The sequence below is a fragment of the Coloeus monedula genome, assembly GCF_965178545.1.
Source record: "Coloeus monedula genome assembly, chromosome: 13".
In the NCBI taxonomy this organism is placed as follows: Eukaryota; Metazoa; Chordata; class Aves; order Passeriformes; family Corvidae; genus Coloeus; species Coloeus monedula.
In genome coordinates this window covers 20,692,608-20,719,564 of record NC_138793.1, presented here as the reverse complement: position 1 = coordinate 20,719,564, position 26,957 = coordinate 20,692,608, and the positions used below count along the sequence as shown (strand labels likewise).

At 52.7% G+C, this 26,957-nt stretch overlaps 1 protein-coding gene across 1 annotated transcript in view; it reads right to left on the bottom strand.

The window, feature by feature from the left end:
* ZFHX3 (zinc finger homeobox 3) overlaps nt 1-9,176 on the bottom strand; it is a 125,977-nt gene extending 116,801 nt beyond the window's left edge. Inside the window, exon 1 of the mRNA XM_082290335.1 lies at nt 9,049-9,176. The gene's annotated coding sequence lies outside the window, so the exon portion shown is untranslated. The remainder of the gene's footprint in view (nt 1-9,048) is intronic.
* Nucleotides 9,177-26,957: the final 17,781 nt, after the last annotated feature.

Here is a 26,957-nt window from a genome sequence, read left to right as displayed (position 1 = left end):
CTCCCACAGTACTCACTGTAGCTATTTCTACAAAAAGAACCTTTATTTTACCATTTTCTTCCTCTTTTGTAAACAATCTGCACTCTAAGACTCTCAGTCCTTCTATTTCCAGGCACCAGGGAGCCAGGAACCATCTCCACAGCAGTCACCAACATCACCTCTGGGGCCCAGAACTGCCCTAGCCTCCTCACAGTGACCTGGACCATGGGGCTGACTTCAGGCCCTCATCCCCTCCGTGCTGGTCAGGCACAGCCAAAACCATTGCTTGGAACTGTTCAACATCCAGGTAATGGCACTAATGGAGAGAGCTGAGCCTTAACAAAAGTAAATAAAAACAGCAGTTGAGAAATCACCCAGTCCTGCTCCACAGTCCAGCAAGGCCTTCAACAAGACACAGACACAGCTTTTAATATCCCAAATATTTGCAAAGGGGAAACTGTGACCAAAATACTCCTCCCCTCCACCTCCTGGCAACTATGCTTTAATGGCAGATGGAGCTTTTTTGGTTTCTCCACTTTTTTTTTTGTTTTAAAATGCAGAAGACCCACTGAGCACCACCAACAGTAAAATACCTATGTCTCTGCCCAACACCTCTCCACTCATGTTCTCCAGCGGTACAGAACTTCAGATCTCCAGAGGACAGCCAGTGCTTCTTGAGGAATCTCACCAAAAGCATTTCACTGACTGTTGCTACTCCATGGGCTTTGTACCCAGAAGCAAGAAGGGACTGAGAAAAAGATTGCTGGGGGGATAAAAACCAGTCTTGACATCCAGTTCCTGCCTGAACTAAGCAGACATTCACACAGCCAGTGGCTACTTGGACTCAAGGAAGGAAACCTCCAGTCCCAAGAGAGCATCCCATCACTCCAGAGACACAAAGGTATGCTTAACTGAGGAACATGGCTAGAGAAGTGGCTGGTTGGACACTCCCAGTTGTACTGCCAAGAGCCAGAGCACCTTGCAGGGGGCCTCTGGCAACTAGGTCTGCAGCCCTGGGCACAGCTGGGAGGTTTCAAGAGAAGAGAAGTCAGTCATGCTGTTCCTCCCGTGAGGCTGACCCCAGCCACTGCTGTACAGATCAGAGCTCAATCCTCCTCCTCCTCTTGCACAGGCTCCAAGCAATCCCCTGGGCACTTCCAGAGCTTGGCTCTGTTGTTCACACATCTGCAGCTCCAGGTGAAACCGCTGCAAGCCTGCCATGAAGGCAGCTTTTCACGCAGGGCTGCACTGGCACCAGACCCACCACCTGGGGTATTTCCAGGATCTCATGCAAACCTCTGGGACTTCCATGTTGCCCAAAACAAAGAGGAAACAGTGGAGAGGCTGGTTAAAATAAGGCAATCAAGGAAAAAAAACCATCTGTGGCAGCTCCTTCAGACAGGCACTGCTACTCGCCGAGTGACTGGTTTCTGAAGTAGCGGAGGCGCACGTGGTGCTGACCGCCCTCGCCAGGGCTGGGCACCCCACGCCAGCACGCAGCTCACGATGCTCCGTGGCCAGCAAAGGGCATGGGGCTGGCAGCAGCGTCCAGCTCACCACCCGCTCTCCCCTCTGCCAGCCACGATGCACTGCCACAAAACCCATCCCGCCAGCCCTCCTCCAGCACCAGCCTGCTGCAGGGCAGTGCGTGCTTCTTGTCCACCATCCTCATTTCTCGATCAGTAACACAACCAACCAGACGCTCCACCCCGCTGCCGCCTCCTCCAGCTGTGCTGCAGGCCCAACGCCATGCCTACAGGAGCCCATCCTGAGGAACAGGAGCTCAGGATGTACACCTCCCTACACCTTCACATGTGCCTTTAAGATTAGACTTGGACTCTGTAGGGCTACAAACCCTGCCCAACATGACCAGTCCTCCACCCCAGCGCACTGCACCCCAGAAAGCGGCAACACCAGGAGGGATGAGACGGTGTCAAAAACAAAGGACGAACCAGCTCCATTTCTCCAGTACCACAGCACAGGTCTTGAGCACAGCGCTCTGCTGGGAGGTGCTGAGGTGCTCTGGACAATCCCTCTGCTCCACAGCTGCCCCCAGCACAGCAGGTACTTCCACTTAAAATTTAAGGATGAAACAATGCTCTGGGGATTTAAGACATGTTATGATTTTTCACAATTAACCCCCACTTACAGTCCCTGCATGTGAACTACACATCATCCCATTTCATCCTCCAGCAGAGGCAAACACTTGGTGTCCTGCCCAAAGTCAGTGTCAGAGCTGAAACAGATCTTCTGACTTCCAAACAAGCTCACGGTGTTAAGCTGCTTTTAACTGTCTCTACGGAAGATGAAAAACAGCAAGAAGAAAGGAACGGGGGAAGGAAGTATGTAAGACTAAAAGAGACAAAATTAACAGGAGAAAATTAAAGAGGAGAAATTTAGGCTCTGACATCTGAAGTAGCTGTGTAGGAGCACACGCCCAGGTGCTGCACACCCGGCTTCCAGAAGACAGGCCAGAGCACCCAAAGTCGGATGCAAAGGCACTGACCGCAGCACCTTGGGGACACGGTGAGCCCTGCCAGCCCCGGAGTCCCACTGGGCGCCTTCGCCTCCAGTGTCTGGGCCCAACAGTGTCCCGGGCACCTGCTGTCCCCCTCCCTCACCAGCACTGGGAGGATGCCCTGCTCCTGGCCCCGTTCCTCCACGTAGCTGCGTATGAATGATGGTGGGCCTGCACTGTGCTGGCGGCCGGGGTGCCTCACTCCAACACCAACAAAGCAGAAGGTTAATTTGAACCTCACAGCCCTGCTGCTGCGCGCTTATGCCTCCTCCTCGCCCTCCCTCCCCGCTCTCCTTTCTGTGCAAAGCCTGACATCTACAGTTCTGTCTGGCACAGTCAGGGGCTGCGGTGGGAACCGCACAAGGACACGGGGACGTGGTGGCCGTCTGCCCTCCGCTCCCTGGCCTTCGTTCACCCACATGCCACAGCACAAAGCAACCTCAGCCCGATAAGGGGACATGCACCAGGAGCAAAGACCACCCGTCGGTACCACTCCAGCGGCCACAAGCACACTGCTACAGTTCACTCGAGACCAGCTCCTGCACTGGCACTGGCACCGGCACCCAGCACTGTCCAGCGCTGCACACCCAAGGAACCACGGCCCGGCAGCACCGCCTCCGCAGCCATTGTGCGGGAACCTCCTGCACCCCAGCACGGCAGAGCCCCTGCTCTGCTTTCGAGGTATCCAAGGGCTGCGCACCAGCCTCTGCAACACCACAGGTACAGCTGGAACGCACAAGCTGCTGTGCACAGCCCGAATCCAGAACACCTTCACACTGCAGGAGCAGGGCTGCTTTGCAGACTCTGCAGCTCTCAAACCTGTGCCTCAAACACCAAGTAGCTCTGTGCACTTTCCCTGCTCACTCTCCTGAACCAGCCTCCAGGCCTGCCAACATGCTTTCCCACCACATGGTACCTCAGCAAACACACCTTGGAGAAGAAGCCCCAGATTCTGCATCATCTCAAACAACCTGCACCTGATGGCAGCTCAGCCAGCTGTGTCTCCGCACCCTCCTCACCTCCCCCTTCTTCACTCAATTCCATTATAACAAGAAGACCAAAACCGTCTGAGCCCATCACCAGACGTCACAGTCACTCAGGAAACCCATTGCCCAACCCAGCAGGATCAAGCACATCATTGCCATGTTACCATCAGCAATTCCGTTTGCACGCTGAATTCCGCATCAAGCGCCGGTCTGTTTGCACAAGGCAGCCGGTGGCAGTGTGGAAGGAGGGTTAAACCCCCTGCTACCCAACTAATCCAACCAGCCATTTTGGAGTGGGCTACCACCAGCTAGGAAAGCGCAGCTGGAAGTACGAGGTGAGCCCAAGGCAGGACACAGGGTCGCTGCTGCTCGGACCTGAGGGTTTGGGAGTAGCTCCCATCTTCCCCGGCTGGGACCGATGCTTCAGCAGGCACACTTGGGCCATGAAAATAAACACTAAGAACTAACGTGTTACAGGCCCTGCAGGCTCCACTTTCCCAGATACCAGGGCAGGGGGAGGATGGGAAAAAACATTTTACCAGAGCTGCCAAGCACATTGTCTACTCCAGCATCACTGCCATGCCAAGGAACCCGCACAGCTCAGCCCTCACCAAATTTAATACCTGAAAGCCTGGTTACCACAGGGCCAGCATCCTCATGTTCAACAGCAACGTGCACCACACAATTCAGAACGCTGTGAAATGTTTGTTTTCCGGGAGGGGGGAAAGAAAAATACTGCTGGTCCTCTTTGCCTTTTCATAGCAAGAGGCATGTTTGGCACTTGTGACATAATGAAATTACAATCAACAGCTAAGTGTCTCTCCTAGCAGCAAACTCAAGGGCAAAGCCGGGTGGCCACAGCCTGCCAGCAGCACCCGCTATCATCCCGCTGTCCCCTCCACCTCAGCAGCGCCTGGGACGTGCTGGCAGCCACCACCAGCTGCGGCCTGCATGAGCTCCCTTCCTGACATCCCCAACCAAAAAATAATTTCGTGTGGGGACGAACTTGGACTGTGCTCACAGCCACCTCTGACACACACAATACACACCTGGCGCTCACAGCCCCGCGCACAGCCAGCGTTGCTGTGGCGACGAGCACCCACCTCCCGCACCGACAGATGGACACATCTGTCCAGCACAGCCAACAGGGAAGCGCTGGAAGCTCTGGCTTCTTGCCGGCACAGTGAGACCTCAGCAAGACCCGCAGTGTCTCCGACGGGAATGAGGAACACAGGGGTGGCCAGGGCTGGTGGGATCCCCAACCCAGCAGCAGGACCGCTGCCGGCAACGAGGGAAGCCCGACTCATCCACCCTGTTTTGTTGTTTGGGTATTTTTTTTAAACTAGCTGGAATTTATCTATTTCTCCAATCCCTGCCTACACACAAACCCAACCTCGGGAGCAAACAAAAATGCCTGAATCGCAAATCAGAGACAAAGCAGAAGGCAAGCGGGCGGCCTGCTCCCGCTGCCCTCACCTCACCCCTCGGCGCGAGGCGGTTATATTTAGGTACCGCCACGGTCTGCGGTGCCGCGGCCCCCTCGGGCACGGCGCAGAATGCAGATTTTCCAGACAACAGACCACAACAGCTCCGTCGAAACCATTAGAGGCTGCGGCGCCCAGGCCTGCGCACAGATGTTTTGATTCCCACTCTCCTGCCACGACAGCCCTCGACAGCCCCATTGCTGCTGCCACGCACTGGACACCCAGCCTGAATTTTGGCTGTCGAGGAGGAAGGGAGGGGGAGCCCTGCTCCCCAGAGAGGAGCTCCGCTCTCTAGTCTACCCCTGCATCTCCCCAGGGACGGGCAGCCTCCCCATGGGCTCTCAGACGGCGTGGGGGATGACCCACCATGATGAAACAGGAGCAGCACAGCGGGCACAGCCCCCACAGGCACCTGCTGTGGCCCCAGGGGCCTCTCCCAGGCCGAAGCCCCCACAGTCATCAGTTGCAGGAGCCTGCGAGCAGCACAGGGGTCTGGCATGTGCTGGGCCAGGGGGACCTGTAGTGACCCAGCTTTGTTCACAGCCCACTTCTCCTGCCAGCCGGACGCACCCACTGGTACATGGCCCCCGAAGCCACACAAAGGCCAAACCTTGGCTGCACTCAGGTGAAGGGATGCAGGAGCCGTGAAACACTCAACCTCTCCCGAGCCTGTCTCTCTGGAACCGATCTCCGCAGCGCAAACACACCTCCAGCCCCAGCAGGGCCAGCGCCGCCGCCACCAGCACCCACAGAAGATGGTTGCCGAGAACTCTCCCACCGCAGACAAGAAAGCGACACTGGTAGGGGAAACGCTCCCACGAGGGATCAAGCCCCCGCAGAACAGAGCAAGGCATGTGAATAAAGTTGATGTAAAAGCCAACTAATTATTTTTCTGCTTCTCCACGCAACATTTTTTTTATTATTATTATTACTGCTACTACTGTTATTTTGGAAAGCGGAAGGAGGTGCTAACAGGGAGGCTGATGCAGCCAGCTGTGTGTCCATCAGCTTGGGATTCAGCGATTCCTGCTGAAGCCGTTCAACCACTGGCCAGGCCCAAAGCAAATCTGCCGCTCCTGGCCTCTGGCACGACACCGACAGCAATGGGGCGGGGGTCAAAGCAGAGAGATGAAAGAGGGACACACGCCTCTGCTTTTGTCAGAGCGGCCACCACCGGGCCCCAGTGTGACAGCGGCCATGACAAGTCCAGCCGATAGTGCCAGGCACACGGGGCCGCCCGCGCTGCCTTGGCCCGCCAAGCAGCACCTTGGCTCGGTCCTGCGGGAACAAAAGGCAGCGGCAGGGTGGGAGGGGGGGTCCGGAGGCTCTGCAGCAAAGGACCAGTGCTGCTGTGGCCGGCACGGTGCGCGGGATAGGGGCTGGAGCCAACTTCCTGCTGCCCTCTGCTCCCAAAATGACCACGTTTAAAAGAAAAGAGGAGGAAAAAAAAATACAAATACAGCAAAGCAACTTCTGGGGCCAGATGCAGAGTTTCGCTCCCCTCTAATGTGCCTTTTCTTTGCTTTTGTTCCAGTTGAAGGCAGCCTGCGGAGCAGGACCGGGCAGGAGGCAGCTCAGGCAGCTGCACAGGGGAAAGCCCTCGACCGGCGGCAGAGCAGAAGCCCGGCGAGCCCTGGGCCTGGCCGCAGGGCCGGCGCTTCATGGTGGTGGGGAGCCCGGTACGATCCTGCTGTCGGGGGCCCAGGACACCCCGCTCGCCCCCCTCCCAGCTGCTCTCCGGTCTGTGCTGCTGCGGCAGCCAAAAAGCCACGATCCGTCTTCACTCAGTGCCGGACCAGACAGTGCTCCCTAATGAGGGAGCATTACAATCAGCTTGTAATGCTGAATTTTTAATGCTGCCAAGGGCTCTGTTACATAATAAAGGGTGCAACGGGAGCAGAGGGCGGCCGGTGGGGCGGCCCGATCCCCCCGGCCACGCAGGTGGCGGCCCCGGCCCACTGGCCACCCCTCGCACCCCCTGACCCGCCGCTTACCGCCAGCGCCGTAGGATAGGGCGTGCACGACGCCCATCGGAGCTCCTGCCCTGCCGGGAGGGTTGCACAAACTTTCCTCAAGTGCATGGAGGGGTGATGCCAAAACGCTGGCTCCGCACTCTGCCGCGGCTCGGCCGGGAAATGATTTAAAAGCAAAGTTCACGAGCATGTTAACAGCATGCTCTCGTATGTCCCCGCACACACGGGCTGCGCTGCGCCGCTCAGTAATACCCTAAGACTGTAAATCTATAACCACTGCAATGATTTAGTGATTAAAAACATGATAACATATTGTGTAACTGCAAACCACAGAATCCCTGCCAACTCTCCTCCGAGATACAGGAACAAAAATACAGAAAATGCGTTGCTCGCAGCGGTCTTCCTAAACTCGATGGAAAGATTTTAATAATAATAATGCAAAAAACCCCAAAAAACCAAACCCCAAAAACAAAAACCCAACCCAGACATCAGAAAAGGCTGGATATAAAGCAAGGTTAGAAAAAAAAAATATTTAAAAGACAGAATTTTAAATACGGATCTTGCTCTAACAAATTACAATCTAAACATGCCTCGCTTTTTTCTCTTTTTAAGTTTGTCGTAACTGGAATAACTGGTCTTGTGTGATGTCTTGCATATTCAAAGTGCTTTGTAATAGGATACGGAGACCAAACCTTATTTGCCTAAACTCAATGGGTTTTATTTTTTCCCCTCTCTCTCCCCCCCATTTCTTTTCCTTTTATTTTCCCTCCTCCCCCCCCCTTCTCCTCTAACAGGGGGAGGGTGTTAGGGGAGGCAAAAGGAAGCGAGGGCTTTAAGCTGTAAGGAAAATACCTGAAAGGGGAAGCTGCAATCCGTAATACAGTGAGGAAAGCCAAATATTATACATATATTTTTAAAGGCAGCTATGGGAGTTTTGGCCTCTAAGCAGCCAACTTGACCCCATTCTCTCTATTCCCTTATTTCCTCCGTTGCAGGATTCCTGCACCTTCAGTCGTATTCGAACTCAATGTGACCCTAAGGAGGGAGTCACCGAGTCTCCAGAAAATTGCTCCATATTAAACAGGAGCAAGAAGAGGAGAAAGACAGACAGCCGGCGCAGAGGGGACACGGTTGCGTTAGAGTCCAGGACATATCGAGAGCAGCCCCAAGCACAGCGGGAGAGAGAAAAAGACCTTGCTCGGAACCAATTTTTGTTGGTTTAAAAAAAAAAAAAGGGGGGGGGGGGGAGGGAAGAACTGAATAATTAAAAAAAAAAAAAAAAAAAGACAAAGACACAAACAAATGCAACCCAAATTATAAATAATTCACAGTCCGAACCCCGCGTGTGCGTGGCACCCACGCACGCCGTGCACAGCCAGGGCACATACACACACACACGCTGCCCGCGAAGGGTGCGCGCAGCAGCGGGAACCCGAGCGCGGCGGGTCCCGGCGGGGACCGACAGGGACCCGCGTTTCACGTAGTGCGATAAGCGCCGGGCGATGCAGCCCCGAGTCATTAACCCCGGCCCCGAGCGGGCTCGGCCTGCGGTGCCGCCCGCCCCCGCCGCGCTCCCGCACCGAGCCGCCCGCGGGGAACAAGAATCGCCGTTACTGTGCGTGGCCAGGCCGTGCGGGCCGCGGGGTGCGGGGCTCCGCGGGGCCGGGCCCGCCGCCGCCGGGGCAGTTTTCGGCACTTTCTTCGCCCCTTTGTTTTCCAGCGCGTCCCCGGCGCGGAGCGGCCGCGGCCCGGCGGGGTCCCGGGGGGCGCGGGCTCCGCGCGAGGCCGGGCCCCCGCCGCCGGCCCCGCCGCGCACAAAGCGGCCGGGCGGGCGCCGCGCTCGCTGCGCGCCCCGCGGCCATGGCCGGCGGGCGGGGCGGGGGGGGTCCGCGGGCGCGTAGCGGCCCCCGCGGCGCCGGCACCTGCGCGTCCCCGGCGGCGGCGGCGGGGCTCCGGGACGGCGAGCGGCACAAAGTTTGCTGGGGGATCCGGGGCGGTGGGTGGGAGCGGGCGGGAGGGGGGGCCGGACCAGCCCCATGCAAAGCAGCCCGGGCGCCCCGAGCAGGAGGAGCCCGAGCGGGGGACAGGGCAGAAAAGTTGCCACTTACGCGGTCGCTGCTCCGGCGGCGGCGGCGCTTTTAATCCCGGGCGGCGGCGCGGGGGCTACAGATCCCATGCAGGCTGCGGCGGCTGCGGCGGCAGGAGCGCGGGGCTCCGCGGAGGGGCCCGGGGCAGCAGCAGCGGGAGCCGGGGGCAGCAGCCGGAGCCGAGCGGGAGCCGCCGCCGCCGCCGCCGCTGCCCAGCAGCAGCATCGTTGTCGGGGAGTTTGCAGCCCCCCGGAGAGAGGGGGCCGCGGGCGGCGGCAGCAGCAGCGGCGGCGGCGGGTCGGGGCGGAGCGGCGGGCGCGGAGCGGAGCGGGCGGCGGGCGCGGAGCGGGCGGCGGGGCTGGCGGTCGCCGGAGCAGGAAGCGCCCGGACTCAGATCTGATGATTGGGAAGAAAAAAAACTCTTTGGATCTTTATTCTGCTAATTAGTTTCCTGCAAAAAATGGCTGATTAGTGCAGTGCGCATGTGCCTCATTACCCAGGCACGACGGGAAGGGCTAATTAGCCACCTTCTGGATCAATAAGATTCAGCCCAGGCGGCGGGGGAGGGAGCGAGCGCGCAGGAGCGGGCGGGGGGAGCGCGGCGGCGGCGGCGGCGCCGCACCGAAACTTGGGGCAAGCGGCCGGCCCCCAGCCCGCGGCGGGGGGGCCCGGCCCGGCCCCGCTCCGCGCCCCGCCGCGCTGCCCCGCGGAGCGCCCTGCCCGCGCAGCGCCGGGCAGGGCAGGGGGCGCGGGGCCGGCCGGCAGCTCCTCTCCGCTCCGCGGTGGCGGGACCTCCGCGGGGCCACCTGCCCCCGCGCCCCGGGCGGGGCCGCGCCGCCCCGCGCAGGGCAGAGCCGGGGCGGGCCGACCCCCGCCACCGCCGAAGTTTCCCCGGGAGCCGCCGGGAAAGTTGCGTCTGGCAGCGAGCGCAACTTTGCGCGCCGGCCCCGCCGCCGCCGCCCGCAGCATCCCCGCGGCGCGGCCCGGCCCCGTTCAAACTTGGCGGCCGCCGCTCCGAGCGGGCCGGCGGATCAATGCGGCTGCGGCCAGCCGCGCTGGGAGCCGGGCTACAGGTTTCACCAGCCATCGCTGGCAACAGCTTTGTCATTTTCTAAAAATAAGAAGCTAAAAGTTATTGTAGAAGAAGGGGCTTTTTTTGTCCCCCGCACAATGTGCCTTTTGTGAGTTTAATGCCATTCTGGGGCTCTCTATAGCCCCGGACAATGGGGAACTCCAGGAGGCGGCTGTGCCTCTGCCTTTTTTCTTTCTTGCTTTCTCTTTTCTCCCCCCTACCCCCCTCCTCTTTTTCCCCCTTTTTTCTTTTTCTTTTCTTTTTTTCTTTTTTTTTCTTTTTTTTTTTTTTTTTTTTTTTAGGAAAGGATACAACATTCCTCCAGTCCCACCAGAACCTCTGCTTTGATTAAATAAATATTTCTCTAGCCTAACGGTAACGTTTTTCATTTTCTGCTCGGGTCCATGTCCGATTATTATTTAAAATTTTTATTTCCAGGAGCTTCTCCCTCCCCATTCCAGCCCTAGTGAGAAATGTTGATGATCGCTGGGAACGTGGGATTTGAATTTCAGGAGGAGGTGAACCAGTAAGGAACCTCTGTCCAGGCTTCAGGAATATGGTTTTTTCATCCTTCTAAAAGAAGCTATTTTTATTACTATCAGAAATGCATCTAAATTAAATCATGTCTTGAAAATCTAAAGAAGCTTTTTTTTTTTGCCTTTTTTTTGCCTTTTTTTTTCCTTTTCTATTTTTTTTTTCTTTTTATAATAACCCAAATAATTATCTTCCCGGTTTGTTTCATAGCTCTGAACAAGGAATGCAGTTGCGGTCAGTTTTTCCATTTGGGAGAACCTTAATGTAGATGTATTTTATACGGCAAGGTAATAAACTGCATGTTTGTTAGTACCTATTATAATGAAATGTCTTGAGCTTTCCCTATTTCTTAGCGTGGGGGTTGACATTTGGAATTTTGACAAGTCCCTTTAAGTGGGATGGGGGTGAAGGAAGAGGACGGGTGATTAGGAATTTGACTGTACTGTTGATGCATTGCTGGAAGTGTCTTGCGTTTGGGAGAAAGTCGCAGGTTTTAAGACTCAGGGTTCGAGAGGTGCCACGGTTCTGTGGATGTTGTACCTGCAGTCCTGGTGTGCCCGGTGACCCGGGCATGCTGTGCGTGAGTCCTGGTGGTTGGATTGACTCTAGAGGGGGACCAGTTTGCCTTTAAAAGCTGCCCTTAAAAATCAGTCCCTGCTTGATACATGTCTGTCTGGTTTTATGGAAGAATAATTGTTAATGTACTCACTTTCAAAAAACCCCAAACCTTAAAAAAAAAAAAAGGAAACACAAAAAAAAACCAAAAAACAAAAAAAAAACCAAACTACCACAAAAAAACTAAAAAAAAGCCAACCCAAAAAACAAAACCAAAAAACCAACCAACCCCCAAACCAGGGAGCCCTGGGGGAATCAGAATTTTTCGGGCTGCTTGGTGCGCTGCTTGGGAAGGTGCATGTAATTTGTAGCTGTCGTTCTTGCTGAACGTGAACCAAACGTGGGTTGAGGAAGAAGTTGAGGCAAGAATAAAGTAACCCTTGCCTTTAGCACTTGGGATAACTCAGAAGTACCTCTTTTCCCCTGAGGCTGTGGATCTGGTGGCCCAGGGTGCGGATGCTGCCTGTGACCACACTTTTTGCAGAGCAAAGCAAAAGGAAATGTGTCGGGAAGTTGGGGAGCAAAGAAGTGACTGTGGATGCTCCAGAAATAGGCACCTCCACAGGGACGTGTGCGGGCGCGGGCTGGAGCCATGGATGTTGTCTCCGCGCTTGCATCGTGAATTCTAGCTGTGTGCCGCTGTCCTCTAATTTCCCATGACAACATATGGATCCCATAAAGGCAAACATGCCGAAGTGCATCTGTCTGGGTAGTTAACACAAACCAAACATCCCCTGCTCGGAGATCCCGCTGCTCCTCTGGCCGTGCTGCGCGGAGCCCTCCTGCGACAGCCCCTCGGTGCTCCGTCTTCTCCGTCACGCTCCCGGGACGAGCCCGAGTGCCCCGAAAGGGAGGAGGGCAGCAGGCGCCAGGTCAGAGGAGCGGAGGGGTTAAGCGGGGAGAGGGGCGTGCGCCCTGCGCCCCCCCCCCACCCTCCTGGGAGCTGGTCCTGCCCGAGCAGGCTCTGCCCTGGGGTCAAGTCCTAGGACATCTTCCCTCCCCTCCTGGCAAGGCAGCAGCTCAGGCTGGGAAGGGAAACAGCAGATGAGCAGAGGGCAGAGGTTTACCCCTCATCCTGGAGACAGACGTCTGGGGGCTGGGGAATGAGAGAGTTCCCAGTTTTCCAGGTTGCAAAAAGAGGTGATGAGGGGAGGCTGTGTGTGAAAAGAAGGGAAGGAACAAGTAACGGCTGCAGGACCAGCGGATAAACCACTACGCAAAGACTGAAATGCAGCCAAGGAATTAAGGGATAATTCATACAGAAATCGTTAGGTATGATTACATGTATGTGCATGTGTGTCTCCTCTAAAAAATTTACTTCCCGTAAGATTTCTTTGTTCTAGGCAAAAAGACAATCTGAATGCTAAAATATAAAAAGGGGCTTCCCTTACTTTGATTAGAAATTTTGATACAGCCTCATCTGCAATCGTGCGGATGCCTCTTGTTTCTATATGTGTATCTCTGCATACGCATAGATGGGATTTTGGGTTCAAATAGCTTTTAATGTGCTTAGTAGAAAGAAGCTCTTAGTATCAGATCTGCAGGGAAAATAAGACTGATTTTTCCCATAGGAAACTTGGTAAAGACACAGCTGAATTATTAGATTAACCCATTTTTTTGTCTCATGCCATATCTGATGTATTTGCGCAAAGAATTGTATCATTTCATTTCTATGTTATTTTGAACAGATGGAACAAATAGCGGTGCTTTAAAGGGAAGTTATTATTTGTAGAAATATATACAAATTAAGAGGAACAACTTTGATGCAAAATGTTTATCCGAGGCAGCAAATATGGCTTTCTGTACAGGACTCTCCGCAAGAATAGTTGTTATCTTTAACATGTAAAATGGGGGTGAGCAGCTCCAGTTCCCTGGGTTCTGCAGGGAGATCAGGTCCTCCCCTGGAGACACGACCTGGCTGCCAGGGGCTCGGGAGGCAGGGGTGGGCCGGATTTGCATAAGGCCGTGGTGACAGCGCTGGACTCGGGTGAATTTTTAGGGATCCACGAGCGTATCCCGTTGCTCGCCGCCCAGCACAGGGGGACTGGGCCAAGGCTCTGCGGTGCCAGAGGCTGACGAGGCACAAAAGGCTGATGTATGGGGAGAGCTAAAAAAAAAGTTCCAGGCTATCTTTTAAAATTCAGGCTTTAAAAATTGTTGTTGGGAGGGGGGAGGTCCAGCTTAGAAAAAGTCTCCATAATATCATCCACTTTCATAGCTCTGTGCTTCTTGGAAATGTGTCTGAAGAATCAGAACAAAGCATGGAAGGCCAGAGTCCTTGAAGGAGCTCCAAATGATAAAGTCTGCCATTCATTTTAAACACTGCGTGCATTGTGGAAACACGGGTCAATTTGAAGGCATTTGTCAGATTTCCAGTTCCCTCTGCTCCTTTGCAATGGAAATTTGCAATCAAATCCCTGTGCTGGAGTTAGGATGTCTGCCTTGATCAGTTTGTATGACTCTATGCCCAAAGCATTGGCCAGGTAAGCTAGCTTTTCCTTTGGAAAGTTTGTTTGTGTGGAGTTGAGCAGGAGAAGGGGGGAAGGCTGAGGGGAGTCGAGCTGGAGCAGATGTGTTTGTTCTGGGTTTGGAAGGGGGAAAGGGCAGGCAATCGACGGCGATGGATTGCACAGGGCTTGCTGAGCCGCAGAAGTGAGTTGATACCATTTAGAGACGCCCAGCAAGAAGCATGGAAAGGGATATTCCAGCAGCAGCACAGTCATTGTTGGGATGCAAAAATGCAGCACGGCTGGAGAGCCACACTGCTGAGCAATTTCAGCCAGATAGCAGGGATTTCTTCTGGAGTCATGTTTGCCTCAGTTACTGGGGGGGCTGCTGCCCTTATTCCTGAGACATGGGGATGCTGGAGGGGAGAGACTATTGCTCTAGAAGAAATGCTGTAGGATTTGGGGGGGGGGCCGTTGGGCTGGGGGACATGTTCAAAGAAACATTTATTCTTTTGTCTCAAATATATTTCTGGGGTTTTACCTGATTATTAAAAGACATTGTGCTCTAGGCAGTGGGAGTGACAGGACCTCTGTGGGCTATTCCAGCTGTCCCCAAACCTGGCAAGGCTGCTGCAGCCAGGCTGAGTAAACACCCCTCAGTCAGACAGCAGGTTTGTAACATGCATTTGCTTGTTTTGCAGGCCATAACATGAGTGGATGTGTTTGCCATGGAAATAAACACTTGGAATACATCTATATGTTTCTTGGCTTTTTGAGAGAAATGAAGAAAAAAGTCTTGGCATTTAATTAGAAGTCACTAACCTGATAAATATTGAACATCATTTCTTTGTGAGCGGCTCCATGTGCTCAGAGCACTCTATGGATGTATTCCACAATTGCACTTATTTAATGCCTCTATCGCCTCATGCCTATTGTATTTATGTTGTCATCAATGTCAGATTTTAATTAAACAATTAAATCACTGTCACAGTAATTTCCCTAGAAAACTATTTTAAATGAAAAATCCCACAATAAATGTTTGGGAACCATCTTAGAGGAAAAAAAGAGGGAAATAAGTTATAAAACAAAATTATAGTTCCCCCAGAATTAGGGAAAAAAACATGTTTTCAGCATTGAGAAGAATTCTGGACTACAGGGCGGTTTCCACAGAATTCAGAGTGTGTCAGCAGGGAGACCAAGACACCTTGGCTTGTCTGGGGGCGAGTCTGAGTCTGTCAGGCGGAGCCGCTGTGCAGGGACCCCGGCCCAGGGCTGGCACTTCCTGTGCTCACCCCGCGCTGTGGGCCAGGAGCAGTGACAGCAATGCAACCCTCTCATCTCCGTGCAAGCCAGGTACCAAATACTCCTTGGAAAATAGTCCATCAGCCTCCTTTCCCTCTGAATTATTTCAGAATTAAGCTGGAGATTTGCAGGAAAGTCTGCATTGAATTATTCACCAAGTTAAGCACCAGCACCAGCTGCACTTACTATATAGTAACCATGTCCTCCCTGTGTTGTAAGCAGTGAGAAATCGGATCTGACATAGCATCTTTGCTGCAGTTAATCAAACAGTTCATCGTTATCTCTTTGTAAATATCTGCTCTTATTCCTCTAAAACCTGTACTTCTTTGTACAGAAAAATCACAAACGCGAGATGCAAAATTCACCAGACAAGATATCTGCAGGAATCACGCTCTCAGCCGCACGCCACGATATTACCTGTATTTAACATAAGCACATCTGACATTTGCGGCGACGTGAGCGGCGCATATTGAAATTGGGGGCCCAGGCTGTGATTGCAGCGCCACGTCCCCCGCAGCCATCCCCAGCGCCAGCCCGGCCGCCAACAATGCTTTCATTTGTGCCCCGGGAGGGCTGTGCTGGGGTGAGTGCCAGGGAGCAGCAGGGGGGGCTGGGGGGCTTCGCTGTCCCCCCGGTTCCCCCAGCACCCAGCATCAGGGGGTCACCCCCATCCCAGCACCCATCCTGCCACGGGAATCCTGGACAGTGTTTCTTAGGTCCATGCTGCATTGTTATTGGAATGCAGCTTTGCAGATTGGGTTATGGCTGGGCTGCGTGTGGTTTCTGTCAGCCCTGAAGTGTTTTACAGCTGGAGATGATTTGGGGGGGGAGGGGGCACATGCAGCCTGTCCACAGCCAGGTCTGATGTTCGTCTGCTGCTGTCTCTCTAATTTTTTTCTATGTGCCTCCAACAAAAGGTGAGGTCGGCACTGGAGGGGATGATGATGACAACGGCAACACCAGGCCCATCCCTTCCCGCTCCTCGTTTGACTTTGGCTCTCCCAAAAGCAATTTGCCAGCAGATCCCTCTTCCTCCTGCGGCCACAGCAAACCGAGGTACCTGGTGCGCTGTGCCTGGGCTGGGCAGCCCGAGGCCTCCTGCCCCAGCCAGCTCCACTTGTGAGTTCAAGGCACAAAACCCTCAGCCTAAATTCAACCAGTAAACCCCAAAGCACTCACTCCGTCAGTCCAGAGCCGTGGAAGAGTCTCCACAGCCCCCTTGGCCAGGCAGACCCTCGCCCGGACCCATCCGGGGCCACCTGCACTGTGCCAAGATGCTCTCCCTTGGCAGAGCATATGCAACCAGAAACACACATTTTTATACGCAGGAAAGGGGAAAATGGATGAGGTTGCACAGAACCCTCCTCCAAGCAGGAGAGGCTGTGCTGGAGGAAAGTATTGCTCATAATGACACTTAAGCCCAGACACTTGAATGCTAAAGGTTAAACTTACATTCTTCAAGAAAGGGCTCCTTGCCAGCTTGAACTGTGTTGTGTGTTCACTATTGCCTCCTCCTCCTCTTCATCCACTGTCAATCCACTTTTGGTATGTGTTGAAATAACTGAGGTTTTGGGGTGGATTTTTTTCTTCCCCTAATGTCTGTTCTCTGTACCAGTTCTCGGCCCTATGTCTGTCACAGGGTTAAAAAAAAAATTAAAAATCAGTTTAATGCTCACACAAAAGTGAAGTGTTTTTTTTTCTTAGCTGCAAACTACTGTAGCTTCAATCCATCAAAGATCAGCCTCAGCATATGTTCTGTCCTCCAGTGACACACAGTTCATAGAACACCATCCTCCACCTCTTGTCCTCAGCTGAATAACCAGAACATACATTCTGACAATCAGGCTAAAAATGGAATTAAAACACACATTGAAAGACTGATATATACAGTAACAATAGGGTGGCGAAATAATTTTAGGGACAATCCTCACCAGGGCTGGACATGAAACTGGTGGCAGTGCTTCCAAATGCTCAAGCCAAGGAAGAAGAAACAGGAAAATGCCCACCCAGGAGTAGCACTTCAAGATGAATTTCAGCATAATATGAAGAAACAGACATGCAGTTTGGATGCTGCATTTAGACCTTAATGATCAAAGAGCACCTTCTCCATATACTTTCATGCTTCTCCCCAGAGATATTTCCCATAAAAAAAGAATGGAAATAGTATTACATTGTGCATGCCTTCTAAAGCAGCCTCTTTACACAGCCTCATGCAGGCTTTTCGTGGAGAATCAGTCAGGTGAAAGCACAGAACACGGATCCCTACATCTCAGCAGCAGGTAGAGGAGACCCAGACAGGAAGGCTGGATCAAAGGCTTTGAGGAGGAGCATGGAAAAGAGCCAGAGTGAGCTTCAGAAGTCAAATGCAATTTTTATTTGGGTTCAGAGATGATAAAAGGCCAGTGATGTTCATTTTCCTACTTCCTGCAGCAAGGGAACGGGGGGCTGCAGGGCTCCGCAGCTCGCTGCAGTGTATTTCTTGGCACAGCCCTAATTGTATCTCCTGGTCCCAGTGGAAGTTCACGCTTTTTAATATCTCTTATTGCTTCTGCAATTGCTGCCACCAGTCAGCAATCACAAACAGGAAGCCGTGAGTCAGCAGAGCCATAACCCGTGGGCCGACAGCGGCCAGAGGAGAGGGACGCTCCTGGAAAACACGGCGAAGGGCCGAGCCGGCCAGGCCCCGCAGGCCACGCTGCGGGAACGGTGCCCGGACAGGCCGGGGAGCTGAGCGGAGCCTCGGTTCCTAATTCAGCCCCTCAGCTTTCACCAAAACCTGGGATAAAGGCCCTGCCGCTCTGGGCCTGAGCGCCTGTGGAGAGATTTCCCAAAGCTGGTCCCCAAAGCTCAGGGCAGTCATGGTAGGGCGAAAGCAGACAAGGACACTGAGTTCAGTTTCCTATCCATGCTCCAAAAAACAGATTTTTTTATCCTGTTAGGGAGAGGCACAGCAGAGGAGGCAGCGGTGACCCCTCAGCTGGGATTTGTCAGCATGACCCCGTTTTCATACCAGCAGCACCCAGGGCTTGGCCACACCATGGCTCACGTAGCGCAGGGAAGCAGATGATCTATTCCCAGCCTGGTTTCGTCTGTTTTCTAACTGTATTTAGCAGCGAGTTTACTCCAGACTGAGCCTGCGTGAGTAAGTGTGTATGTAAGGGTTGAGGATTGGCTGCAGCAGGCAGAGGGTTTGCTGAAAGGCTTGTTAAGGAAGCACTACTGACCATGCAATCCAATTACATAATGCTTCAAAAAATAACCGTGCTGGGAGTTGGGTCTGGGCAGCGCATTTTGGCAGCAGAAAGAGGTATCAAATGTTCATCTTCCAAACCAAAGGCTGTCAGCGTATTTGTGCCACAATGTGACACTGCACCTCGGCCGTAAACTGCTCTAAAGAGGAAACTTGCTTCCAGGGGAAATGCCTGCTGTTCCCTTTCAAGGCAGTGCTGCACCCTGCAGACCGACGTTATTTGAGTCCTTGTAAAATTACCACTAATCTCTGCACTCAGGATGCCTCGTGTTTTATGGGCACTCTTATGACGACAGCTTTGTTTTCTAGGGGGAAAGCAGAGTGCTGAGCAGAGAGAAGCAGGCACCTGGCCATCAGCAGTGGCTCTCTGGGGGTTTTCCTCAGCTCCCTATCTTCCAGTTCCTCTCTGCCACTCTGGACAGGACAGACATACAGATGATGCACAGTATTCACTGGACAATGTCTGAAAAAAATACCCTGTCCTGCCTGAGAAAGATTCAGATCCATGCCCATTCCCAGGCAGAGCCCGCATGGAGCTGTGCATCCCTTCTGCCGAGATGGATGCTGGCGGAGGGGACTGAAGGCTCCAACTCCACGATGGTTCCATCCACACGTTGTCCGGGATGACAGGGATTTAGAAACCCAGTCTCCAAACAGCACTGGTAGCTTTTATCGTAGTTACTAATTAAACTGCTGGGCTGCTCCGAAGGCGTCGCAGAGAAGGCACATTTCTGGTTAATGAGGCAACAGCAAACTAAGGATATTCTTAGCCGCTGCGGAGCTGCCTGTACCTGAGCTGTGGGGCTCGGCTGCCGGGGATGCTGCGTCAGCCGCGCCGGTCACCAGCGCCCGGCTCTGGCCCCTGTCCCAGCCTGGGCAGCGGTGGGGTCCGTCGGCCGGATCGCATCCCCGGTCCCCCCCCGGGCGCTGCCCACGCCGGGAGCCCCCCCGGTGGCACGGGCGAGCCCCGGCTCTGCCGCCGCGCCCGGGGCAGCGGCGCGGGCGCGAAGGGGTTACGGGCGGCTCGTCCGGCCCGGCCCAGCCCGCCGCCGCCTTCCCTGGCGGTTCCCGGCTGTTCGCGGCTGTTCCCGGCTGTTTACCTGGCAGCGCCGGCCGGAGGCCGCGCTGACATCACCGCCGCGCCCCCTCCTCCCTCCCTCTCTCCCTCCCTCCCGCCGCCGGCCGAGCCTCGCCCGCCGCGGGGCCGCCGCTGCCGGTAGCGCTCGGGCGAGTCCGAGCGGCCCCGCCGCCCGCCTTCACCCCGTGCCCACGGCGGGAGCGGCCCCCGGCCCCCCGGCTCAGCCCCGCGGCCGCTCCGCCCGCAGCCCCTGGCACCGGCCCCTCGCCCGTGGCCCTGGCACACGTGGTGCCCGGCGCTGCCGCCTGCCCACCCACCTGGCTGCCACGTCGCAGCCGCGTGCTGGCCGGGGGCCACCATGCTGCCGCTCCTCGCCGCCGTCACCCTCTGCCCCCGGGCTGCGCCCGGCCCGCTCCAGCCCGGCCCGTCACATCGGCCTCTCCGGCAGGCCCGGGGGCCCGCGGGCACCGTGGGCCACGGCCAGCGACGCAGGTGCTCGCCCCGCCGGGGGTTGCTCGCTCCAGCAGCCCGCGGCGGAGCTGCTCTGTGGATGCTTTCTTGGTGCATTTGGGCAGGGAGCCAAAGTATGCAGCTTAAAGGAAATGTTTAATAAAGACACAGGAGCCTCAAACTGTTTATTTTTCCTTGCAGAAAGGTGGAGAGACGATATCCCTGGAAACGCTGCCGGGCCAGGCGCAGGCCGGGGGCCGAGCCGGGGCTGACACTGCCTCTCGCCTCTCCCTCCCCTGACAGCCCCGGCCGCGGGGTCATAAACCGTGGGGGGAAAAGGCAGCCTATTAGTAACTCTATTAAGTCTCCATTAGTTGGGTGTGAACTCATTACTCTAATATACCTGGAGGTGGGATCCCACTTGCAGGACATTAGCGCTGCAATAAGCACGTTTACCACCCGAGCTGGACCGAGTGAGGGAGAGGATGGAGCACAGGAGAGGACTTCTCGACACCTGGCGCAGCACCCGGTGCAGCAGCACCACCACGGAGAGCCCTTCCTGCCACGCCTGCCCTGGGGCAGTTGAACCTCTTCTACACAGGCTCTGTCCCTGTCCCGACGGCCGTATGCCCTATGACCAGTCCCTAAAGCACCCCTTGAGACCCTCCCGTCGTGCAGTAGCGACAGGGCAGCCACTGAAACGCACTCTGCTCATCTGCTTCCCTGATGAGCGGCTGCACCGTGGGAAGCTGCTCTCCCACCCTGTTGTAGAGTCAGTCATTTGGGTTGAAAAACCCTCTAAGACCACTGAGCTCCCCCAACACTGCCAAGGACACCACTAGTCCATGTCCCCAAGTGCCGTATCCACACAGCTTTTAAATCCCCTCCAAGAATGATGATTCCACCACTGGGCAGCCTGTGCAAGGACTGGACAGCCCATTCAGTGAAGAAATTTTTCCTAATCACTAAATCATAGAATATCCTGAGCTGGAAGGAACTTACAAGGAATATCGAGTGCAACTACGGGCCCTGCACAGGACAGACCCAAGAATCCCACCACATGCCTGAGAGCTTTGTCCAGCACTTCCTGAATGTCCAGTCTCAACCTCCCCTTTGCCTGGCCTGGCCTTTTCGATGTGTTGGCGCTTTGTGACAGGAGCTGTTCCGCTGTCTGCAGCTGTGCACCCTGTGAGGAACTCGGGTGAACTAAATAATGAGCTTATAGGAAATCAATTAATTAATAATAGGATGCGGGAGCAGGGCTTAAAGGGGTTTGCTGAGTCAGCACAATGAAAAAGATGATTGTGTGTAGAAATCTGTAGATGTAGAACTTTTTCTCCACCTTTTCAGTCAGCTTTAGCATGCCAACGTGAGCTGCCGGAGCCGCCACTGCCCTCTGCCAAAGCCCCTCACGGACGGATACCGTTTGCCCTGCAGAACACAAAGATTCTGCACCATCTCCTCCCCATCCTTACTCACACTTCAAGGCTGCACAAAAGCACAGTCCATGCAGAACTCTTCCCAAAACTAATTTTTAAGCCCATTTGTTCCTAAATAGCACAAAACTGTACACAATCCCTGAAAAAAAGTTGTCCAAGAGCACACAAGTAGGATTTAAAAAATTATTTCAGGAGGAAGCATGATCTTGTTTCTAAGATCCTTGGCCAAAAAGAGTATAAAATTAATGGTATTAAGTGCCTAAAAATACTCTTGAGGATCTGGGAGTTGGAACAAGGGCTCGGATTCTATTCCCAGCTCTGCCACAGACTCACTGTCTGCAATGAAGGACCAGACGGGACACAGGGTATGCTGGAAGTGCCCAGAAATGCACTTCAGAGCTCACTTCCCCCACTTTTTGCTGTATTTTCCCAGCCTGTACAATGGGTACAATACCGACTCTGACAGACCAGAGCACATGAGATGGGATGTTGGTGTAATTCCTCCTGGTGTGTTTCCAGAGTACCATGAAACCATGTCCTTTCATGGTGCCCCACTGATCAAGCTCACCTGCCCTTTTCTTCCTTCCCTGTTTCTCTGGAATTAACTCTTACAATTCAAAACATCAGCAGGTACAAACAATTATGATTAAAAAAGAAACTAATTGCTAGAAAAGTGCTCTCCTCCCTCCCAGCAAACACAGCACCTCCTTGCACTGGCCTCCTGGTCAGTGGCAATTTGCCTACTGTAAGGATGTTCAAGTCCAATGTCCTGCAAAATTCAGTATTAAATGTGACTCTTTATTGCCCTGAACAGGAGAGATAGGCATCCCTAAAATGAAATACTTGTTTTTAGCCTGGGAAAATCCTGAAATATTTGCCTTTTAATATGTTATATCTCGGAAAACTGTTTCATCATGTAAAAATGATTTTATGAGTCCCTGTTTTACTGTTACCCTGTTAACTAAGGTAACTGCTTCTACATGGAATCCCATACAAAAATGGATTAAAAGAATTGTGAAAGTTTCTAAAATTTGAACAAGTTACCAGTGGCAGGATGCCCAATGACAAAAGAACAGTCCATCAGCAAAGCCTGAGCTGAACTCACTGGTGGCTCCTCTAATTACAAAAAAGGAACATCCCAACACTACTGTGACAGAATCTCAAATCCCTGTAATGCCCTGTGTGTCTTAGCTATGAAACCACTTTTGGCATAGTAATTTAAACTTCTAAATAGAAGATTCAAAATAACACATTTCAGTCATAAATGGTAAAGTTTATGCCCTAGAGTTGCTTTTACACCAGCATAAGGCACTGAGATGGGACAGAATCCTGCAGATTGGGTCCTGTATGAATCCCAGGTTTTGTCATCAGTAAAAGTATTCCAAGAGAAATGAAAACCCAGGCAGTGAAAACCTCTGCTCACCCCACAAAAGGGAGAAAAAGAGACTGACATTTCCATAGGTGATTCTGTCTGATGAAATCAAGTATTTCAATGACTTCTATTTACACAGGAATTTGAGAAATAATGCTAATTTGCAGAATTGGCATCTGGGGTATGAGTATACGTACCCTGGGAGAGCACTTACGGAGCCTTAGTGAAGCTAAGTAATAAACGCTTTGTCTTCACCACACTATTTATGGGTTGCTTGGGGGCATCCTGCTCTCCTCCTACCCCTACCTGGGCATAAAATTATTGCCCAACTAGGTTTTAATCAGAGCAACAGTAAATCTGAATGACCACACATGCACAGCTATTCCTCCTGCCTGATCTCCAGCATTAATTATAAAGTGAGACTGTTTACACAGTACATACCACTTTCCTGACTTCTTTCTTGTTTATGTCTAAACCTTTATGGACATAAAACTTTGGAATTTGCTTTTGGAATAAAACTGCAATTTAAGTGGCAATAACTGTGTTGGAAAACAACTCAGCTATTGCTCCCCCGGTGCCGCGGTCACGGCAGGTTTGCACTGGAACCTCTCCCATTGGAGCGTGTTGGTTCAGGTCATCTCCTTGCTGTCCCAGCTGGATGGCTCCTTAAAAACTGCAGCTTGAGATGGCTCAGAGCAAACACTCGAGCTTTCCCTCCCGAGTCCTTTCCTTCATTTCCCCCCCATCTGGCTTCCCTGTGCGCGTCCCCACACGCCCTGGTCCAGGGTTTGTGGTGCTCCCCCAGTGCCAGGCTGGGGGTCAGGTCCTCACCCCTCCCAGTGTACTGACCTGGCAGCCTCTTTGCTCCTCCAAACAGAACCCTGTCCCATGCCCTAAGACACCCCTCACTCAGATTTCCCCAGAAAGGGAAATTTTTCCTGTACAGTAAGTCATTACAAACACAAGAGACATCCATCGGATGCCATACACAACTGAGGGTACCAACAGTAAAGTTACTCACGCTCTACAAGCACTAAATTATTCCTCGTCACACTGTCCTGGCTGCTCATTTTGTCAGGCTGTCACACAATAAATGAATATGTTGGCTGTTTGGGGCTGAGAACTCTTCCATTTGTTCAGTAAAACAGATACTGTACACCCCGGGCACCATATAAAAATAATAAATTACCATAGCACACAGGCAAAGTATTACTTGTCTCTCTCCTCGCCTTTACTTTATCCCCTCCATCTTCTGCCTTTCCTCTGATCAATTCATCTTCCATTTACTTTCTATTTCTGTCTGTAGGTTTCACTCTAATACATACTGCTCCGACAACTACAACCATGCCACCTGCTCCAGAAGTACAAGTACAAAGGCTCCACTGATGTGGAGAAGAGGAAATCAACAAAAGCTCAAGAGGAGGAGAAGAAATAATGTATATACTGCATAGTGCAAGAATATTAGGAAAAAGGAATCGAGCCTCTACCTGGTGCTGTCTCTTACACTGACTTGGATGCCTCCTGACTCCTGCCAGACTCTCTTTACTCTTCACATCCAACACAGAAATGTGGAGACTTGGTAGCCAGAGGAACTGAATGGCCTTCTCTGTGTAGGCAGGTTGGGAAGTGTTTGACCCAATCTCCCTTGCAGGTTAAAATGTCTTTTAATTCTGGTGGGTTGTGTCAAGATGGGAATGAATAAATTCTCTCTTCATTTTAGTGTCCGGCTCATGGAAGCTGCACAGGCTGGATGTTAAGTCTGTCCAAATTCCGTTCCTCTTTGGCAAGGTTATCCTACCTACAAAAATAAGAATTAAAATTAAGGTTTTGTTTGGCTTCTTACAAGTTCAGGTCTTGCCCCACATTTTCCAGAACACAGTTCCAACCCAAGTTTTAGCACACAGGCTCCCCAAGAGCACCCTCAAAGTCATGGGGAGTAATCAAATTATTTCAATACTTAGTGCATCATGTTTCCAAAGCATCACATAATCTTAACTAATAAAAAAACCAACAGAATTTACTGTTTGTTCTTTTAAAAAAATAAATAAGCAAAGAAGCAAAATTTAAATATTTATTGAAAAGCTAAATATTGTAGCCTTGTGCAGTTATTGGCAGGAGATGCTGTGCAAATAAAACCACGGCAGGCTGTTGCTTCCCACATCCCCGAGCGCTGGCCCACGGCCACCGCTGTCCCCGCAGCTCCCGGCAGCGCTGCCGCTCCGGACAGTCCCTAGGAAAGGGCTCTACTTCAGGCACACCTGGGGCTCAGGTACGTCTTGGGCCCACACCTGTCTGCCCTCTCCTCTCCTGGGGAGGTCTGGGGTGTAACCAGGACACAGCTGTCCTGAGCAGTTACAGCAGTGAAATGCCCTGGCAGGTGACTGTCCCAAAGGCTGGGGACAGCCAGGGTGTTCCGGCAGCTCCGGGTGTGCCAGTGGCCCTGGGCCCTGCTGAGGACTGCAGAGCTCCGCAGGTGAGTTGGGCTGGCCAGGAGGGGAATTCTGCTGCTTCTGGCATCTTATTCCCACCCCTCCTATCCCATGTGGCTGTGCATTAGTGATGGGCACTGCTGGCAGATGGCAAAGTTCGAGCTGGGCTAATTAAACATACCAAGCTAATAACCTTCCATTTTGGGACTGGTATAATTCATAATTTAATGTATTGCTGCTGAGACATTAACCTTTCAATGACTGGCACGGTGCCCACAGCAGCCTGAGTGCTGACCATCTTTCAGGAAAATGAGTATTATTGTTAAAACAGGTATAAATCATTCATGGCTTCAGCTTTTGTGTCAAGCTGCACATGAAAATAAGTAGTAGGCTGGGTAATTTATTTACCTTTTGGTGGTTATTCATATGATTTCATGATCATTTTCTCTGATTCATAAACACTGGCCAATTGCCATTCTGTTCTCGTTTTACCTTTTCAATATTGCAGTGGTTATTCTGATTTCCATCTTTAACAAGTTCAAGACTGGTGCTGAGTTGCTTGATCCAGGCACAAATGCAATCTCATTTCAAGGAGGAAAAACTTATTTTAAGCTAATTTCCCAGTATTCAGTGCAATTATTAAAGCTACCAACTTGTTACAATTTTGCATTTTGCTAAAAGAAGTGTTTCTTTGGTGTATAAACACACACATTAAAACACTTTTCGAAGTTCTCCTTCAGAGGCAGCTGGAAGGAAGCTCACACGTTACTAAAGAGTTTAGTAAAGATCATGTCCTATCTCTTCCAATCAAATGGTGAATGAAGATGGCCAATGCTCCATCAAAAGGGGAAACTATCTCTGTCTTTGAAGGCACATTAAAAGATGAGTCTAAAAAAAATCCTAAGTGGATGCTGAAGAAGTAATCCCTTTGCAAAATTGCTATTTTTGAAGAAAGGAGTTAACTTAGAAATCAGCGAGAAGCTGTTTGTGAATATGCCTGTCACATTTAGTGCTTAGGATAACACCAAGACCAGGATATTTTGGAGGCGTAAGAGAAGAAGGTGCAGTATCAGCATCGCTGGTTTTAAGCTTCTCCTCAGGACTTTATATGGTCACTCTCAGGACTGTATGAACAGTGCCAGAAGATAAAGCATTTGAACCTATTCATGGGGACAGCACTCAGACCCCCTTGGAACAGGAATTAATTGAGAGGTTGAGGTTCCTCTGGTTTCTTCATACTGGAAACATATGTTAGCCCCAAGAACATCTATTTTTTCCATTGATAATGGTGCAGGAGACAACCCCTCACTCCTACAGGTGATAACCTGCCTCTGTTAATCCATATCTGTGTCACCTGTGGCCCAGGGCCGATCTGGTACACCCTCATTTTGGGGTCTGAGATGTGTCATTGAACCAGATGCACCTGGATCAAAGCCTGGCAGCTCCTTTCTTCAGGGACTCTACAGTGTCCCTGCATTTCACTCCCTCTGCTGGCTCCAGTTATACATCAAATGAAGGTTTTGAGACCTGAAATTTCTTTAAGGCTGGGACATCTAAAATTCACCTGGATCTTCAGGCTCCAGGGCCTGCCCTGCTGTGCTGTCCTTACAGGCAGCTGGCAGGGACGCAGCCCTTCCTCCTCCCAGCCACAGCATCCCGGGCTTGGGGCAGGACCGTGGCATTGCCAGCACGCCCCGCTGGAAGTCTGAGTGGGAACTGTGTGGCCCCATTCCACGTTCAGCACTCCCACCCCTGAAAGAGGGCAGGACCTCACCTCACCAGGCTGCACCTGTTGGGTGCATCTACAGGTAACTCCAGTCACTGCCCCGTGCCACGCTGAGCCTCACACCTGCTCCCACTGCCTGCTGGCTTGGCTTGGCTGCTTGGTTCCCGAGGGAACTAGAGCATGGCCTTCAAACATTCGGCACCTCAGGAAGAAAAA